Genomic DNA, 20,191 nt, shown 5'->3' on the forward strand with positions numbered 1-20,191 from the left:
ATCGCTGCCAATTCTTGTTTCAGCCCAGCAATAATCTCGATATATTTGTTGATTGCGGTTTGCTTTTGAAGAACTGATGCTTTCAGAAGATTCTTCATCTGAATATCCTCATCACAAGCTCCTTTGTACAAGTTCACTTTGCTGCTTAGAAGATCATATGATTCTTTTATGCTTCTCACATTGTGCAGCAAATTTTCTTTGAGCTTCTCCAATTCAACATATTTTGTATCTTTTTCAGCACAATCTTTGCAAGATTCTAAACACTTAGCACAAGGTTTTTTAACCTCTCCAATCTTTTCAACTTCAACGATTTTTTCAACTATTTTCTCCACCACCTTTTCAATCACAATCGGTTTTTTCTCAACTTCTATCTTCACTTCATTATCTTCAACCTCGACCTTCTCTGTCGGCTTTTCTACAACTTTTGCTTTTTCAGCTTCCATCTGGACTTCAATTTTCTCTTCAACTACCCTTTTTGCTTCCATTTCTCTCTTCAGTTTTGCAGCCCGTTTTTCTTTCAATATCTCTATTTTATCTGCAAAATACAAATTAAAACTATAAGGATCTAAATGTTTTCTAGCTTTATTAATATACTCTTCCTCATCATCAGTGTCTCCATCACTTTATGATGACTTAAAAATTGTTTTTCTTCTCGGGCTGTTATTAGACTTTGGAGGTTTTTGAAAAGTTCTCGTTTCATTCTCGATACCAATAGTTTCGGCAACGGTAACTGGAGCAATCGGGGCAAACGCCCTCAAATTTCACAAACTATCGATTTCAAATAGTCTGGAATGTCACGCGAGTTGGAAAACCTCAAATTGTACGAACTCGTGCAGTCTGGTTGCACAAATCCTCAAACCGTGCGAGCTGGAATGTCACTATGTCAAACCATGCGACTTGGCTATTTCAAACGATTTGATCTGCTGCAAACCGTTCGAGCTAGAATCTTAACTTCACACGACCTGGTCTACCCCGTGCGAGCTGGGTATACTTTCAAATGATCTGAACCTTTTCTCACAACCTGAATTCAAAGTAACTCAAACGAGTTGAATTTCGTGCGGTCTGGAGACGTTACAAACGATCTGGCCGACAACTTTAATTCATCACTCAATTTCATTGGACCTTTCAAGCATATGGACTTTCTTGCAAACTTGATTTTCTCAATTCAAATGGCCGACAACTTTAATTCAACACTCAATTTCATTGGACCTTTCAAGCATATGAACTTTCTTGCAAACTTGATTTTCTCGATAATCAAAATTCACATTTACTCAATTAGAATTAATAGACTACTAATTTTATAATGGCCGACAATATCATCACCAATCAATTTTGAAAATGATTCACAAGATAGCACGACTCAAACCATACGTCCTGGACTAATTTTCAAACGACTTGAACTAAATTTCACACGATCTGGAAAATTTCAAGCAATCTGATTCAGGTCGTGCGGTCTGAATGATTTCTTCAAACTACCTGGCACTCTCGTGCGATCTGATTATTCAAACCGTGCGAGCTGAGCAGTATTTCAAACAACCTGGTTTAGGTTCGAACGATCTTGTGTAATTCTCACACGATTTGGCCAAAATTCAAACGATCTGGGACAATAGTAAAACTGTTTGGATGAAAATCCACCTCGTTTGAGAATTCTAAGTCCAAAAGTTCATGATTTTGTCAAATTTTATCAGTTTTAGGATGAATTTACCGTCCAATTTGTTCACCGATTGTTCAAAACAGTGTTTTACGTATTATATGTGAGATTCAGTCCATTTTAACCACAAATTCACGGTTAATTTTGAGAAAAACGAGTAGAAAGTGAGTAGAAATCAGATTTATCGATGAAAACAGGCTGAAATGGTAAGAACTCTTCCTCCTGAGCTCTGATACCACTTGTAGGATCGAGAATTCGTCCAAACGATTCAATCAGAAGAGTTCTTGATTAATACGAAAGGCGGAATCAGACGTATTGATGTTATATCAGCTATATTCACACTTAGAATCACTTTAACTGTCGAATGCATTGATTTGATAGTGTTTACAGATTGTTCGACACTTCGGCAGCACTTCGTCTCCGGAATCAGAATGTTACAAATGAAATCCAAGACTCACCTATTTGTAGGAATTCCAGACCCCATGAACTTTCATGCTTTCTGGCCAGACCCCATGAACTTTCATGCTTTCTGGCCAGACCCCATGAACTTGTCAACTCGTGAGGGGTGGCTGGTTCAGGTCTGTTTCCCGTTTCTCTCGTACAACTTGTCCTGGTCTATCTATTCTATTACATGACTTGATAAAAGACGAAGTCAACAGACATATGCACCAACAAAAGTACCAAATACACATGAGAAGTATGAATGATAAGTTAGAATCCGCGAAACGGATTCGAAACATGAAAGGAATGAAAGGTATGAATGATATGTTAGAAACCGCGAGACGGATTCGGAACATAGAAGGGAATGAATGATAGAATGAAAAATTCTAAAATTCGTAAATAGGCATGAATAAAATAAGTAAGAATGAATGACAAGAATGAAAGGCTCAAAATTTTAAGTAATTATAGATCGAACGAGTAATTATTCTTTAAGAAGCGGATGTTATTCAAGTTATGTTTTGAACATATATATATATATATATATATATATGTAAATATATGAATATAATTGTGCTCAGGTATTGTATACAAGAATGGTTGTAAGGATAAATGAGTTAAGCGGGTCAAATGGTGATTGCCATTTGAACCCGATATTTAATGTTTGAAATGGTCAAGTTATTTAATGGTAGGTGAGCATGATTTACGGTAATGTTACTGTCACAAACTGGAAGGAAATAGTCAAGCAAGGTATGGATAATGAGTCAATGGATTTTGACTTGCGTTTGGTATGTAAAAAGGCTATGCATTTAACATGAGCTTATTGCTTGACTAGAGAGGGGTGTGTTAGAATTGGGTAATTGGTGAATGTAGATTAGAATGTAATTACAATTGGACTTTTGAAAAGTCAAACAAAGTAAGTTGACAAGTTATTAAGCAAGTCATAGTAAGATAGCATGAAGTAGTTGAATTGTCAAGAAGATAAAACTGATAAAAAACCATGGTAGTAGCAAGAAACTTTAGACGGAAGAAATAAGTTATGTGTTAGACATATTATTAATCGAATCTTTGGAGTCGGGATGAATGACGACTACGACCTAGACAAATAACTAAAGTATGGACGGGAAGGGTATGTTTTTTGCAAGAAATACTGAAATGATATAATAAAGTCTTTGCAAGTAAGCATGAATGGAAAGAAGTATCAACGTGTACTTCAATACATCTACGATAAGTAAGAAATGCCAGTTAGATCTTAAAAAGTTAAACTGCAAGAAGCTGGCGAAATAAATAACAAAAAAAATTGTATGTAAGAAAAGGAATGTGTGATATGTTATAGTATGTACGTAGGAAATTTGTAGAAGAATTTTAGGTGAATAATCACCTAGTAGAATGAATGTTTGAATGAGATGTGCTAACCGCCAATTTTGTAGATGATAGTGGTAGAACTCTTAATGTGATGAAACCAATTGAATTAGTGAAAGGATGTGCACGAGCAGAAGCTCATTAAATGGGATGAAGGGATCGATCCGGTTTTGATACGGACTCGTGAAGAAGCGGACCGATCTGGTTCGTGGATCGTTAGTCTACGTAATGAATGCAAGGTTAGTAACATATTTAAATTATGATGGTTAAGAAGAAGTTCAATTTGAATAATACCTTCCATACAAAAGGATGGTATTTGGGTATGGCATAAGGTAGAATGTTGACTTGTGAAGGTCAACAAAGGAATGAATTATAGCTCAGATTTAATGTTGTTGAGTAATGTGCATGTGTGCATTGTGAGTGATGCGTGAAATGTATCGAAATTGACCTAAGGGTATACTTAATATCATCTAGCGGTAGCAAACGTAGAATGATGTTTATCTTCCGAGATAAGTATGAATAAAGGAGTATGACATAGTGGTTTTGTTGTGATAACTTCGATTAAATGTTCGTAGTATGTGTATGTTTATGGTTTAAATTTTCATGTCTTAATGAAATTATTAGAAGGAATACTAATAGTGAGATGCATTAGTAAGCTCATGACAAGTACTAATATGACTAACGCAAGAATAGAATATTGAGTATGATTGGTGAGTAAATTGGAATTTATGGATTCGTTATGATTAGTAAAGGTAATAAAGTTTTATGCTTAATTAAGAAAGGTAGAAACAAGTCGTAAACTTAGGATGTACAACCAATGGAATAACGAATGAACCGTTAGTAATGAAATGTGCTAGGAACTAGCACTATTAAGTGTAATGACACTAATAAGAGCTCTGGATAAAATTTCCGATCAATTACATGTATGTGAAAGTAAATTACTTAATTCAAGAAGGTAGGAACAATGCATATAATTATGTTGTTTGTGGATGAAACCTTTAGCCAAGATCCCGAGGGTATCCAGCACGTAATATGCACCTTGAATGAGTACAATGAAAAGATAAAAGTAAGTATGAGAAAGGTTTCGGGGATGAAACCTCCTTTAAGGGGGGTCGATTTGTAACACCCCAAAATTTATAATATATTATTTTGGTGTTTAAGAGTTAATGTAATTAGTTAAGTCTAATAAATATGATATAAGTTTATAAAGAATGAAATATTTATGCAAACATGACAACAAAGATAACCTTAAGGGCTAAATATGTAAATTTGATAAATAAATACACGAGGAATTAAAACTCAGTGAATGTGGTGTGGGTGTGCGTCACAAGAAGGGCAGGAGAGTGAGAAACCCTTCTCTTTAAACCTAGCACAAGAAATCCAGCAATTGAAGGTGTTATGGAGCAAGAATCGAATGCATGAACCTAGTTCCTCTTTAATCTATGTACATTGAACATAAGGTAAGTCAAATTATGTGTTTTAATGATAGTTGATGAAGTTGGTTTTAGTCAATCCGTGAAATCTTATGAAATTGAACTTGTATATAAGTTAGAATCACCATATAGAAGATGTCTTATGCTTGAATCTGAATGTATTGGAGATTTGAGGAGAAACCCACTTGTTCAAGTTGCATGATGATCATGTAGTTGAATAAGTTGAGTAATTTTAATGAATGAATGATTATATACTAAAATATTGATAGACTAATATGCTGTAGGATGAATGAATTATGTGAATTAGTCGATTGAATGAGTAGTGAAGTTTAATAGTAGGTTATGCATAAAAAACTTGTACATTATGCATAAATTGTGGTATGCACACCAAGTGTTTGATGAAATGCCTAGGTGAGATTAATAGATGAAATGGTATGCAAGTAATGGATGAAATCGTATAATATGGGGATATGATGTATTTGATGATAAATAAACATGTGAAATCTATTTTTAGATGGAATTCATGTATGATTTGGTTGGCCATGTTATTTGATAAAAGTATGTATTAGAATATTGTACTCTTTGTTGGAGTGGTATGATGTTTACTACATGTTTGAATAATTGCTTATTCAAAATTGACAAGTTAAAGAACACTAAATGTGAAGCATATGAGATCATTAGAACAGGATGAGGTTAGAATGATGTTGGGTTGTTAAGCATAGGTCATGGTGTTAGTTGTAGAATTATGTTACTATAATGAACGGAATTGGATATGTTTGGTATGTGCATATAACTAGATGATCATGAGGTTGTATGCTTATTGCATCGTGAGTATGAAATGTATATAGTGTCATTAGTATAGTCTACTATAATGACATGGATGTATGAGTTTAAGTCGAAAGTTCATATGATAAATCGTTGACTTTCTGAAAGTCAACTGTGCATAAGTAGCAATGTTAGACTTTTTGTCACAATTGTAATGTTATAGAAAGTCATATGATGCGTGTTATATCCATATGTGTTATATGTGATGACGTGATGAATTATATGAGTTTGAAAAGATTGACTTGTGGAAATATGCCTTATGCTTGTTAGAATTGGCTAATGAAAGTCAAATGTGAAACATGAATTTGATATGATGGTTAATATGTACAATCATGTATGCTAACAAGAATGTGAATGCGATGACATGAAAGTATAGGGATCATGTCAAGATGGATGGAAGCATGGAAGGCTAACGGGTCAAAAGGAGGTGAGGAAACGGATGCGAATACGGACACCTAAGGTAAGTGATTTCCGGAATCACTTCTTATTAATAAATGAAGTTTGGTATGTTGTATATAGGGAACCATGTAAGAATTTATGGGTAAGGCTAAGTACCAAGGTAAGTTCATATGAACTTCGTCTATCCTTAATGTAAATTAAGATGATAGTCTCATCGTGTTAATGGAATGTTCATTATGTTGCTGAATGTTCATCGTGTTATTGGAATGTTCATTATGTTGCTGAATGTTCATCGTGTTAATGGAATGTTCATTATGTTGCTGAATGTTCATCGTGTTAATGGAATGTTCATTATGTTGCTGAATGTTCATCATGTTAATGGAATGTTCATTATGTACGTACGTATGTACGTACGTACGTGTACGTATGTACGTACGTACGTGTACGTATGTACGTACGTACGTGTACGTATGTACGTACGTACGTGTACGTATGTACGTACGTACGTGTACGTATGTACGTACGTACGTGTACGTATGTACGTACGTACGTGTACGTATGTACGTACGTACGTGTACGTATGTACGTACGTACGTGTACGTATGTACGTACGTACGTGTACGTATGTACGTACGTACGTGTACGTATGTACGTACGTATGTACGTACGTATGTATGTATGTATGTATGTATGTATGTATGTATGTATGTATGCATGTATGCATGTATGCATGTATGCATGTATGCATGTATGCATGTCTGGATGTAACTTATATCAAATTCTACTTCCATTCTCACTGATTTCTGGTTTGATTAGTGACAAATCATTTTTCATACTTCCATTCTCAAATTGAGATTATTGATTCAGAATCTCCCTCAATTGATGATCAAAGTAAGTTCTCTTCCAACATCAAATTCTATTGTCTCTAAAGGTCATTGCATTTCTAATTTTATGCCTATCAAATCTCTCTTTTGACTTATGAAGCTTAGTCACCTTGATCATTGTATCATTTCATCTCATTCAGTTAACATCAATTTCTGAAACTAAGTTTTGAGACCATTGAATTCCAATTATCCTATATCTTTATCTTTTAATTCTACCCCAGAAACCTTGATAACCAACTAAAAGACGTGATATAACCCCGAGAAGATATCATAACCCAAATCTCGAGGACGAGATTTAAAACAAGGTGAGGAGGATGTAATATTCCCAAAATTTTTAAATTTAAAACAAAGTTATTATACGAGTAGGTCATGGGTAAGTTGAGCGATAGAAATATAAGGTATTTTGACAAATGTAGGAACCGTTTAATAATTATAATAATAAAAATACGTTATAATTAACCATACTCCGTTTTTAATGAAACTTGGGTCAAAATATAGATAAGATTATTCTCATTCTAAAGACATTTTCATTATTTTATAAAACGTCATATTTTAGAAATTATAAGCGCCAAATAAATGAAGCAGCTGAATTAATTATAATATATAAAATAATAAAATAGTAAAATTAAATATGAAGTGTACGTGTGTTTTGGTCAAAAATTACCGAAGCAATTAAGTGATCAAATTAGTTAAGTGAGGTAGTGTGCTAAAAAATGTGTTGAAAATATGTTGGTTAAGTTGCTTAGAAAAACAGTGTTCAGGATACGGCTCAGGATATTCAGTTGTATCTACGATCAAACAATGAGAAAAAAGTAAAGGGGTTGACACGAGATGTACGAGGTAAGCCCTTGATCAATCTAGATCGCCGGCATAAAACCTCGGGAGCTGACAATCGCAGCTGCCTTGTTCTTCTTATTGCTTCAAACTTCAGGATACAGTGCAGGATATGATACGGATCAACTAAGTGTTACAATGAGATTTGAGTACAAGTGTTCGTGTGTAATGATTGCTAGAGACTAGAGAGCAAAGTGTGAGAAAGAGTGTGTGTGACTTAATCTGATCCGATTAATCTGATCCGATCAATCTATTTGATTCCCCAACTCTTGCAAAAGTCAGTAGTCCTCTTGCTTATAAACTGGGACCCATTATCACAAATGATTTCAGCTGGTACCCCAAACCTGGTCAGGATATTCCTCTTTATGAAGGATACTACTTCTTGGTCTCTAACTTGGACAAATTGTTGGGTCAAAATGGAGAATGATGTTATCAATTGAGCCGACGTTATTTAGCATATTTGTTGTTCGTATGATGTAGCGAGTTTATTTTATATTGTTTGTATTTTTTTTTTGGCGTCTTTAGGTGGTTTTCCAAGCAAGGGGCGGCTTGCTTGGAGGACAAGGCTCAGGGTCTATAAATAGTGGACTACACCTCACTTGTAGGGTGTGCATTTGTGAGCCACCACCCGGGGGAGCTCACCCGGGGTGGATGATTATCTTTGTATCTCTTTCATCTTATCAATCAAAATATCTTTGTTTCAATCATTAAAGTTTCTATCTTTCTTGTTTATTATTGATTGTTCTTGGCTCGAATCCACCCGTCTCACTATTTTTATCGAACCGAGACTGAAATCGGATCGTTACGGGACTATCATTTGGTATCAGAGCCTTTGTGCTATTGGTTGTTGTGTTCTTGTTGAGATTTTTCATTGTTTTGAAGGTTTTTCAAAGTTTCAAGGTTTTTCAAATTTTTGAGCTTAAAATGGATTGATTTGGTGTGTTTAATCGATTGGCTATTGTTAATACTTGATTAGGGAGTCATTTTGGACATTTTGTTGCATCAAAACATGGTTTTTGAGCTGTTTTTGAGTGATTAGAGGGTTTTAGTTCGTGTTAAACCCTCTGTCCAGCGAAATTAACTTGAAGCCAGCGAACAATATTTGAATGTGGCGAAATTATTTGTTGAAGGCAGCGAACTCAGCGTTGAATATAGCGAAGTAAACCTAATCGTTGAGAGTCTTATCGCATAATCATCAATTTCGCTGACCATTGTTCGAGCGAAATTGTTGATCATTAGCGAAATAGTGTCAATCGTCCCTTGAGTGAAATTATCGAAGGCGACTTCGAGAGCCGTGATAGCGAACCACAGCGTTCTTATCACGGTTATCGGTGAAATTAACCTAACATCTGTCTGTGTTTTGATTTGTCAGCGAAGTTACGTGATCGCTCGTGCAGGATTGCATAACTCTCCAGCGAAAGTAGCGGATTAGCTAGCAAAGGTCTTCAATCATCATCGATCGTCGGCGAACTTAAGTCTCCTGTCAGCGAATTTAAGATCTGATCAGCTCACATTTGTCTAAAACAAGCAAAGATGTCGCTAAATCAACTAAGTCCAATTGCTCAAGCGGAACTTGAAACTGGAACTACTACTCGCCCACCAAAGTTGAAAGGGGCGGAAGACTTTAGCACTTGGAAAACTCGCATTCAATCGTTCTTCGAGTACACGGACTACAATCTGTGGCTCTCTGTTACCGCTGGACCTCACATTCCAACGGTAGTTCGAGGAGATGCAAGAGTTGCTAACAATGATGCTACTACCTTCACTGATGAAGACAAGGCTCTCATTCAACGTGATCGTCGCGCACACGCTGCTCTAACCATGGCTCTATCAACCAACGATTGCAACATGTTTGAAGAACACCGAACTGCAAATGCACTCTGGAATGCATTAATCGAGTACTATGAAGGAAATGATGAACTGATCGAAAGCAAGAGAGATATGGTGCAGAAACAATACGACATGTTTTGCGGAGTTCGTGGAGAAAGTCTTTCTGATCACATTAGTCGCTTCTTGAACATGATGACCAAAATGAAGAAGGCAGGAAATCCTGTTACAAATCGTGCTGCAATAAAGAAGCTGCTTGATTCACTCCCCAAGGAATGGAGCCTACAATGCATGATGATCAAGAAGGATTTCCTCAACAATCCTAATCATGTCACTCTGTCAGATCTGATCAACACCCTAAGAGCCTTTGAAATGGATGTTGACAAAAGAGAGATGAACACTGCTGGATATCAACCTAAGTCAACTCAACCTTCAGCTGGATTGAAGAATGTGGCATTTCTCGCTTCAGGGGGCATCACTCCACAAGCTTCTGACTTAATTTACGCGAACGCTTCCGCAAGCGCATCAAAAGCCCCACAACTTGTTGAGAAAACCATCACTGTTGATACTCAAGCGTTGAAAGTATCCACTGAAAATGTGGCACTCTTCAACACATTCCTGAGACCGCATCTGATTATGATTCAAAAGCATATGTTTGAATGAGTGGGTTTTGGGGTTTTTGATACTTGATACATATTGTTCAAATGCTCTGCGATTGATATGTTTATAAGAAGATGCATACATGAAATTGGTTCTATTTCACTTCGGAATGACATGAATCTATCTGAATCATATAAAGATATGTTAATATCTGAGGGTAGATCAGTCGGCATTTGAAGGGTTTTAATGGGGTTTTATAAGAAATTTTTGAATACAGCGAATTAAACATGATGCTAGCGAATATGGCGAATTTAATTAGGAATCTCAAAAGTCTCGAACGCGAGTTTGAGCAACCGGCAAGCACTCTATTTCGCTCGCGTAGCGATTTAGATTGTTGGTCTTCGCTGGTGATCAGTTTCCGGTAAAAGGAACCACGTCTTCGATAAGTTTGCCAGCGAATTTGTCCCATGGTCTGATCGACTAGCGAACATAGCGAAGATATTGTCACCAATCAGGTTGGGTTATCGAGCGATGTTAGCGATGACACTGATATCTAGATGACTAGCGAAGACAGCGATGATGGACAGTCTTCGCTGACTGATCCGGTCTTCTAACTTCGATAACCGACACCAGCGATCTTGGCATGATTTGGCAGCGAAAATATCATTTTTTTTAATTCTTTTAATTCTTTTAATATAATTATGTATAATTCTTGTAAATTCTATTCTATGTACAGTTTATCGGGTAATTACCCATTCTAACTTGCCTCGTTTTCCGTGTAATGTGTAGTATGGTGAAGAATCTGGAATGGGATAAAACGCTTAAGCACAATCAAAGCATAAATCTAGATGAAGTGCCTACTGATTTTGAAGATGTAACCAGATGGGTGCGTACCAGCAGGATTGGATACGCTGTGGAGACATCCATTACAGTCTACCCCATACACATTCAAGACTTCTGGCAAAACGTGAAGCTAGAATCCATCAACAACAAACCAGGGATAGTATCAACCATTCGCAACAAGAGAGTGGAAGTGACTGAAGACAGGATTCGCCGAGTTTTGAAGTTCCAAGACAGTGATCAGGATCCGTTGAGTCTAAGTCAAGATGATATCCTCGATGGTTTTAAAGGAATGGGGTATGCTGGAGACTTCCGCAGTAAGAAAGAAATCAAGAGAGGTGGACTCACCCGAGATTGGAGATTCATTGTTCATGTGATCTCTATGAGTCTAGCTTATCGAAAAGGTGGATATGATGGATTGAACCTGGAGTGGTCGGCGGCCATGTTGAATTTATGCCTAAATCAGAAGTTCAACTTCTCGGGCCTAATATTCAACTACATGCGTGAAAATGCAAACGGAGCTATGTGGGCAATGTACCCTAGATTCATTCAAATGCTTATCAACGATCAACACAAGGATCTCCCGAATGATGGAAATGTTTACAAGTTTCATGTCCCGACCAGCCGACAGTATACTGCAATAAAGACCAATGAATGGGTGTTGCTGCATGATTGGATGTACCGTGCAGAAAGAATACAAATTGTCAAGGCAGCTTATCAGAAGTACAAAGAGGGAGTAAGAGAAAAACAGCAGAAAGCTGCTCAGGCTCAAGCCGAAGCAGCTACAAGAGAAGAACGAAGTAAAGGGAAAAGAAAAGAAAAACAACCTGCAGAAGGGGAACCGCCCAAGAAGAAAAAGACAACAGAAAGCTCTGAATGTCTCATGGGTGCAGCCATAAGGGCAGCTGAATCTGAAGAGCAGCACCGTCAACACATCAAAGATTTAAAGGCAATTCATGCTATGCAAGAGAAGGAGAAAAGAGAGAAAAGTTTAAAGCGTAAAGAAATATCTCCCACTGAAAGGCCAGAAACGATACCTGAAGAGATTCAAACAATGAATGATTTTGTTGACACCATACTTGTTGATCCCGAAGAAGCTCAAGCAAGTCAAGGCCTATCAAATGTGTCACCAGTAAAACCCACAAGGATTTCAAGGCCTCCGGTTGCTCCGCAAAGGCTCCGTCCCTTCCAAGAGCTGTACGACAAATTAATCAAAGACTCCGGGCCGTCAGTGGCAAAAGAAATCTGCTTGTTAAAGAATCAAGTGAATGATACCAACATCCTCAGGGAAAAGATTAAAGACCAGAGGAAGAAAAACAAAGATATGACTGCGTACATGGCAAAGCAGTCAAAATTTATCAGATTCCAGCAAGCAGGGCTGGAGAAAATGTACAGGATGATGCGAGGGATGTGTGAGAAAATGAAAATGGAGCCAATGTTCACGTTTGACGAAACTTTGACTTTGATGCTTTTATTGAAGAAGAAACTTCTCGAAAAGAAAAAGAAGCTGAAGCAAAGAAGAGGCGGTTAGAGTCAGTTGACAAAATATCGGAAGGTGATGAAAGTGAGGAAGAAGCGATAGATCGGGACGATATGCCATCAAAGTTCCTTGAATGGGGGCTCGAGGATGAAGTTCTATACGAGCAAGCAAATGGAAAAACATTCGCTCCCGAGCATCATGAATGGTTCAAAAAGGAACGAGAACGACTTCCTGATTTCCATCAAGTTATAAAAGTTGAAAAATCTGAGGCTACTGATAAGATTATCAGTTGGATGTATGATAATCTTAGAGGAATGTTCGTGGTAAAGAGACGCGGTGGAGTAATTCAGTACTTTGAAACTGGATTTGATCTTTTCTCTCTTCCAAGGTGGGATCTACGAGAACTTGGGCGTCTAGATCTACTAAACCATGAAGACAGAGGAATTGGGAGGGATTTTGAACGAATAATCGCCAAAGAATGTAACAAAGGTTTTCAAAATCACACTCCACAGCGCCCCAGACGCAGAGTATCAAAAACCACCATCGATCCTGTTACAGGCAAAGGAAAAGTGACGTGGGTAATCAACCCAGCTAAAGTTGTCACTAGAATTAAGCTTCCAGAAGAAATCTCTGTCGCTCTAAAGGATTTCAAGAAATGGTTTTACGACAGTAAAACCGGTGAAGCTGTAATCAGGTCGAATGACAATGTGGATATTCGCATTTTGGATCTGATGGATGTGTTTAAGTTCGGGCTCTCAGATCTAACCATGTTGAACGCCAGCCGTATTAATGTCGGAGCAGGCAATGCTAACCTGGAAGAGGCAGCGTTATTTCAACGAGCGGTAGAACGCGCCTGGAGATTGAAGAGAGAAATGCTTGATATGGTATATAAAATGGAGAAAAGAAAGGAAAAGGAGCAGAAGAAGAAAGAATCAAGAAAGAAAAAGAAGCACGAGCAAACAAAGGAAGGAAGTTCTGCTTCAACAGCTGATCCAACCACCACAACCTCACAAACAACACCAACACCTCCGGCCTCATCCACATATGAGGCCACTAAGGAGGACCAACCAACGTGTGAAGCTAATGCTACTCAAGAAATTCCGGAAGCACCGACAGAGACCGTGGCACCACCAGAAACAATAGTTATTGAAGAAAATCCAACCGAGCCCGAAAAGCAAGCTACTGAGAATCCAGCGGTTACTACCGAAGAATGAGAAGACAAGTACGCAACGATCTAGGGGGGATATTGTTAGAGCTTACGAGATCGTTGATACTTGTGCTGGATTAGTTTAAATAGTAGTTTGTAGGTATTTTGAATGTTTAGGGGCTTATTTTGTAATTGTCTAGAAGTAGTAATCCTGACTTGGTGTAGTTAAGATTCCAGCAAATTTATAAATTTGCTGGCAAGTCAGGAGTTCACTATAAATACCCCAAGCATTGTAACCTAGCCAAGCTTTTGGCTCTTTGATGAATATTAGTGTTGTTACCTTCTCTTGTTGATCTAGTGCTCAAATCTGATATCCAAGGTTGTTTATTGTTATATCTTATTGTTTGGATTCAATACAACACTTGTTGTATTCATTAATCCATTAGCTTCACCTTCATCTTTGTTTCTTCTTGACTTTACATAACTCAAACACCTAATCAATAGGTGTTGTGGGTTAAAACAACCAACCACTGTGATCCGGATACGTTTTGGGATTTACAATTTGGTATCAGAGCCTCGGTGGCTCGTTTCAGTTACGGTTCGATCGGAGCTTCACCGGAAAACCGCCGGAGACGTAAAGCTGGCACAGATCTGTGTGTTTATTGATGTTTTAGATCCGACAACTTTGGTCACATCAGTGTGGTTTTGTTCTTTACCAGTTCATCAAAGAACTACACACACTTGTGTGAACACTTGTATGTGTTTTCATTTAGAGATAAACATGAAGAAGAGAGTATGGGTGGAGATGAACCAGCGTTTCAGATCTGGGTTTTGAGAGAGGGAGTCAGTTAGCAAGATAAAATGTAGAGAGAAGAATCACGAAAATGTATCAAGTTCATGGTGGCCACCGGTGGCTAATGAAGAGGGGTATTTTTTGGTCAAGAATGGCACAGAGGCAGGCGTCACGATTGAGGTCAGCATATTTGAAAGCTATTTTAAGGCAAGAAGTCGCCTATTTTTGACCTTAATGTTACGAGCACAGTTGATGTTATCACTGTGTTTCCGGTGATAGCCTTATCGTTCAAGAAGTGATCAGTGAAAAGCTTCTAGTTTCTCCATGAAACGGTTTTTATCAAGTGAAGATGTAGGACATGGATATTCCAGTGATGACCAATGAAGGGGTGTTCCATGACAGTTTTAGACGGTGATTCCGGTACAAGTTAACGCACGTACCCCGGTTAAGTAATCCGTTATCAGTAGCATAACAAGAGTTTTGCAATGAAGACGACGCCGGCGTGTTTTAGGGGTTATAAACTCGAGCGAAAAGATGAGTTTTTGGTGGTATCTAGTGACAAATGCTGGTGATGTTCGATCATTTAGAAGATAAAGATGATCGGAGATGATGTTATGATGGTGGTACAGGGTGGCGGCTATGTATCTGGTGTCATTCCGGTGACAAGTACACGGTGGAAGACAGTGAGAGTCCATCGGATGATGGGTGATGTGTATGATGGTGGTTGTGATGGTGGTTAAAGGTGGTTTTTGGTGACTCATAGTGGTAGTACAAGGTGCGCAGACGGCTGAGATTGATGGTTCTTGAATGGCGGTTCACACGGTGGTCGGATTCTTACCGGTTTTCTCTTTCATAATCGTTATTGTTTCGCATTTACGGTCAGTTAATGGTGGGTATCGGCTGGATTATGATGTCTCCGGTGAACATGGTGGCAGAAGGTGGTGCATGGTGGATGACGACGGCTAGGTACTAACAGAAGGTGGTTGACGGTAACGTTTTTGGATGACGGTGGTTCTTTGTTGACGGCAGCAGATAGGTGGCGGCTGAGATTGAGTAAATGAGACTAGGGTTTTGCATGGGCTGGATCATATATGATAGGCCAATCATTAGCCAATCGTTATTGGACTATTGATATTGTAAATTCTAGATTGGACATTCCCATGAGCCCACTTAATTGTTAAGTGACCTTCTTTCAGCATCATGATGTGGTTTTTTTTAAGGTTAGTTGAAATTTGGTACACAATTTACAACAGAAATTAAAGAATTTTGATTGGGCTATCATCATTTTTATTCGGGCCGGGGTAGAAGATTATTACATGGGCTGAAAGAAAATATTGCGACTTTGGGGTTTTAAAGTTTTGACCGAGTTGAAGATTCTCAAAAAGAAGCGGATTATTTTATTTCAGTCATTGGAGGTTCGAACCTTTATCACATGCCAGTTATAGTAGAGATGTTCAATCGGGCGTAAAGCTTACACACAGTGAGAGTTGCCGATTGAGTTTGAATCTTGAATTAATTTGGAGGGTCTACATTTGCAGGGGAAAACGACAATGAAAGATATTTTATTTTCAGCCGATTTTTGAAGATTCGAAGACGACGTCTGATTTATTTTTAAAGATCATTTGAAGAATTGATAGCATCATTCTCGGGGGAATATTGTTGGGTCAAAATGGAGAATGATGTTATCAATTGAGCCGACGTTATTTAGCATAGTTGTTGTTCGTATGATGTAGCGAGTTTATTTTATATTGTTTGTATTTTTTTTTGGCGTCTTTAGGTAGTTTTCCAAGCAAGGGGCGGCTTGCTTGGAGGACAAGGCTCAGGGTCTATAAATAGTGGACTACACCTCACTTGTAGGGTGTGCATTTGTGAGCCACCACCCCAGGGGAGCTCACCCGGGGTGGATGATTATCTTTGTATCTCTTTCATCTTATCAATCAAAATATCTTTGTTTCAATCATTAAAGTTTCTATCTTTCTTGTTTATTATTGATTATTCTTGGCTCGAATCCACCCGTCTCACTATTTTTATCGAACCGAGACTGAAATCGGATCGTTACGGGACTATTACAAATGCTTCAGCTTCAACCCACTTAGAGAAATAATCCGTCATTGCTAGCATAAGACTTTTCCTCCCGGAGCTTTTGGTAACTTCCCTACTATATCCATCCCCCATTTCATGAACGGCCAAGTGGACGCTACAGGATATAGTGGTTCAGCTGGTTGATGTAGTTTGTTACTATGTCTTTGACATGCATCACATCTTCGAACATATTCTGTGGCATCTTTCCTCATTGTCGGCCAATAATATCATGTCCTTAATACTTTTGAGAATAATGACCTGCCCCAGTATGGTTACCACAATCCCCTTCATGTATATCCTGAAGTACTTCCTTGGATTCAGGATCCTCCAGGCACCTCAGATATGGTCCTACAAGAGATTTCTTATACAAAACATTATTTATAATAGTGAATCGTGATACCTTCATCCTAAATGCCTTAGGATTTTCATCTCCGGGGATATGTCCTTCCTTGAGATATCTCATGATTAGAGTCATCCAGGATTTAGGATCCTTTTTCAGGATACTCTGCTCCAGGATCCTGAATACCTGCTACTTCTTTATCCTGAGGATTCGTTGCAGGATACATGATATGTAATATTGGTATTTGGGTCCCGTCTGGTATCCTGATCGATGATCCCAGGTTTGCTAAGGCATCTGCTTCAGCATTATCCTCCCTTGGTACCTGTTCAAGTGTAAAAACATCGAAATATCCTGCTAATTTTTTGAGAATATCGAGGTATTCGATTAACTTCTCACCGTTGACTGCATAGGATCCATTAAAATGATTAGTAATTAACAAGGAGTCAACATATACCCGCAAATTCCTGATACTCATATTCTTAGCCAATTCTAATCCTGCAATTAAAGCCTTATATTCTGCTTCGTTATTAGTAGCAGGAAATTTACACCTAATAGCCTGGGGTAATATGTCCCCCTGTGGCGATTTTAGTAGTATACCTAAACCTACACCTCTTACATTGGATGCACCATCAGTATATAACGTCCAGGATCCTGAAGATCCTCCTAACTGTTGGACTTCTAGGTCTACCTCATCCTGAATGTCACTACTGAAATCAGCCACAAAGTCAGCTAAAGCCTGAGACTTTATGGCATTTCTAGGTTCATATACTAAGTCATAAGCATTCAACTTCACTGACCACTTAGCCATCCTACCGGACATCTCTGGTTTCCTAAGCACATTTTTAACAGGAAAATTAGTTTTAACATGAATCCTATGTGTTTCAAAGTAATGTCTAAGCTTCGTTGATGCCATAACTAATGCTAGTATCAATTTTTCTAAATGAGAATACCTAGTTTCGGCATTTAACAAACTTTTACTAACATAATAAACAGGATATTGCTAACCTTCATGATCCTTTACAAGGACGGCACTTACAGCATTCCCTGATACTGCGAGGTATAGGGATAGTGGTTCACCATTCTCAGGCTTCATCAGTAGAGGTGCAGTTGAAAGATATTGCTTCAAATCCTGCAAGGCTGCTTCATGCTTTGCTCCCCATTCGAACTTCTTATTCTTCTTGAGGATATCATAGAATTCCTTGCATTTTTCCGAGGATCTTGAAATAAATCTGTTCAATGCTGCTACTCGGCCTGTTAACCGTTGAACATCCTTCATATTCGAGGGTGATCTTATATCCAGGATAGCTTTAATCTGCTCCGGGCTTGCCTCTATCCCCCTTTTCGTCACCATATATCCTAGAAACTTTCCTGCCCCCACTCCGAAATGACACTTAGCAGGATTTAGCTTCATGTTATATTGGTCCAGGATATCAAATGCTCCTTTAATATCCTGGAGGTGATCCTGGGCTTTCTTTGATTTTACCACCATATCATCAATGTATACCTCCATGGTGTCCCCCAGCTTGTCTTTCAACATCATATTTACCAATCTCTGGTGTGTTGCACCTGCATTTTTCAAACCAAAAGGCATAGCCGTATAACAATAAATACCTGTTGGTGTCATGAAGGCAGTATCCTCCTGGTCAGAAGGTTCCATTTGAATCTGCTGAAATCCTGAGGATGCATCCATGAAGGCCAACATTTCATGCCCGGCAGTAGCATCCACCATTGCATCAATGTGAGGAAGAGGAAATGGGTCTTTAGGACAAGCCTTATTCAAGTCTGTGTAATCTACACAAACTCTCCATTTCCCATTCTTCTTTTGATCCACTACCACATTTGCCAGCCATTTGGGAAATTTGTCTTCTCTGATCATCTTGGATTTCAATATTCTTTCAACCTCTTCTTGAATAATTATGTTCCGTTCAGGAGCAAACTTCCTTCTCTTTTGTTGAACGGGCTTGAACGACCTGTCAATTCCAAGCTTGTGAGTGATAATATCTTTGGATATACCTGTCATATCCTCATGCTTCCATGCACACATTGACATCCTGCATTTCAAAAAGTTAGTTAACTGCTCTTCAATATCCTGAGGGATATTGGTTCCTACGAGCACCGAGATATCAGGATTATCCTGATCCAGGATAATTTTCTTCATATCCTGCTCTGGATCCTCCACGATATCCTGGGCCCGCATCTTTAATTGCTATGCTGCACTAGGTTTGGTCGAGGATTTCATCGAGGATAAGTAACATTCTTTCGCCTCCTGCTGATCACTATCGACTTTGACAACTCCCCAAGGGGTAGGGATCTTGATGCATTGGTGATATGTTGATGGGACAGCCTTCATATCGTGAATCCATGGTCTTCCCAGTATGATGTTATAGCAGGATAGAGAATCCATCACACAGAAACGTTGTATCGAGTTGACTCCTTCAACATATACTGGTAACTTTATCTCTCCCACTGTGTTCCTAGCCTCTCCACTGAACCCAACAAGCACAGTGGACTTTGAAGTGATATCGATCGGAGATACATTCATTCTCTTCAGAGTCTCTAGTTGGATTATATTGACGGAGCTGCCATTATCAACCAATATCCTGCGTACAAAATGGTTAGCTGTGACAACTCGAATTTTCAAGATTCTATTTCGCATTTATTGCACGTTCTTGTATTATTTAGTTGATTGATTTCACAGTTAGTTGTTATGGAATTGTATATGTTTTGATACAATAAAGTGCATTGTGTGATTATGCATGATTATGTGTTAATTGTGAGAAATTTGTTAAATGCATAAACTCAGTGGTGAAACTGTGAAATGTTTATGAGATGGTGTACTTGTGAAAAATATAACAATAGAGGGTGTAAAGAGTCTTTAGTGAAACATAAATAATACTTAACCCTAAATCATTCACTAAACCTCACATCAAGAATCAAAAGCACGTACCCTCTCATTCCCTAATCCTCTCTACAACCACCTTCTCATCATTCTTGGATTCACAAGTTCTTTGCATCAAGTTTGATTGCCAATCCATCTAAAATCGAATCAAGGTAATTGTTTGATCATTGTTCATGATTAATTGTTGATTGATTGATTGATATTAAAACCCTAGTTCTTCATGGGATAGGCGGTGATTATTGATTGATTTGGAATTACTGTGATGACGATGATGATTAATTGTATGCTTGATGGATCGTTTGTATTGTAATAGTTATTGTAATCATCGATTGACTGCCTATGATTTCTGTAATGCGA

This window comes from Helianthus annuus, chromosome 4 (assembly GCF_002127325.2).
Source record: "Helianthus annuus cultivar XRQ/B chromosome 4, HanXRQr2.0-SUNRISE, whole genome shotgun sequence".
Taxonomy (NCBI): Eukaryota; Viridiplantae; Streptophyta; class Magnoliopsida; order Asterales; family Asteraceae; genus Helianthus; species Helianthus annuus.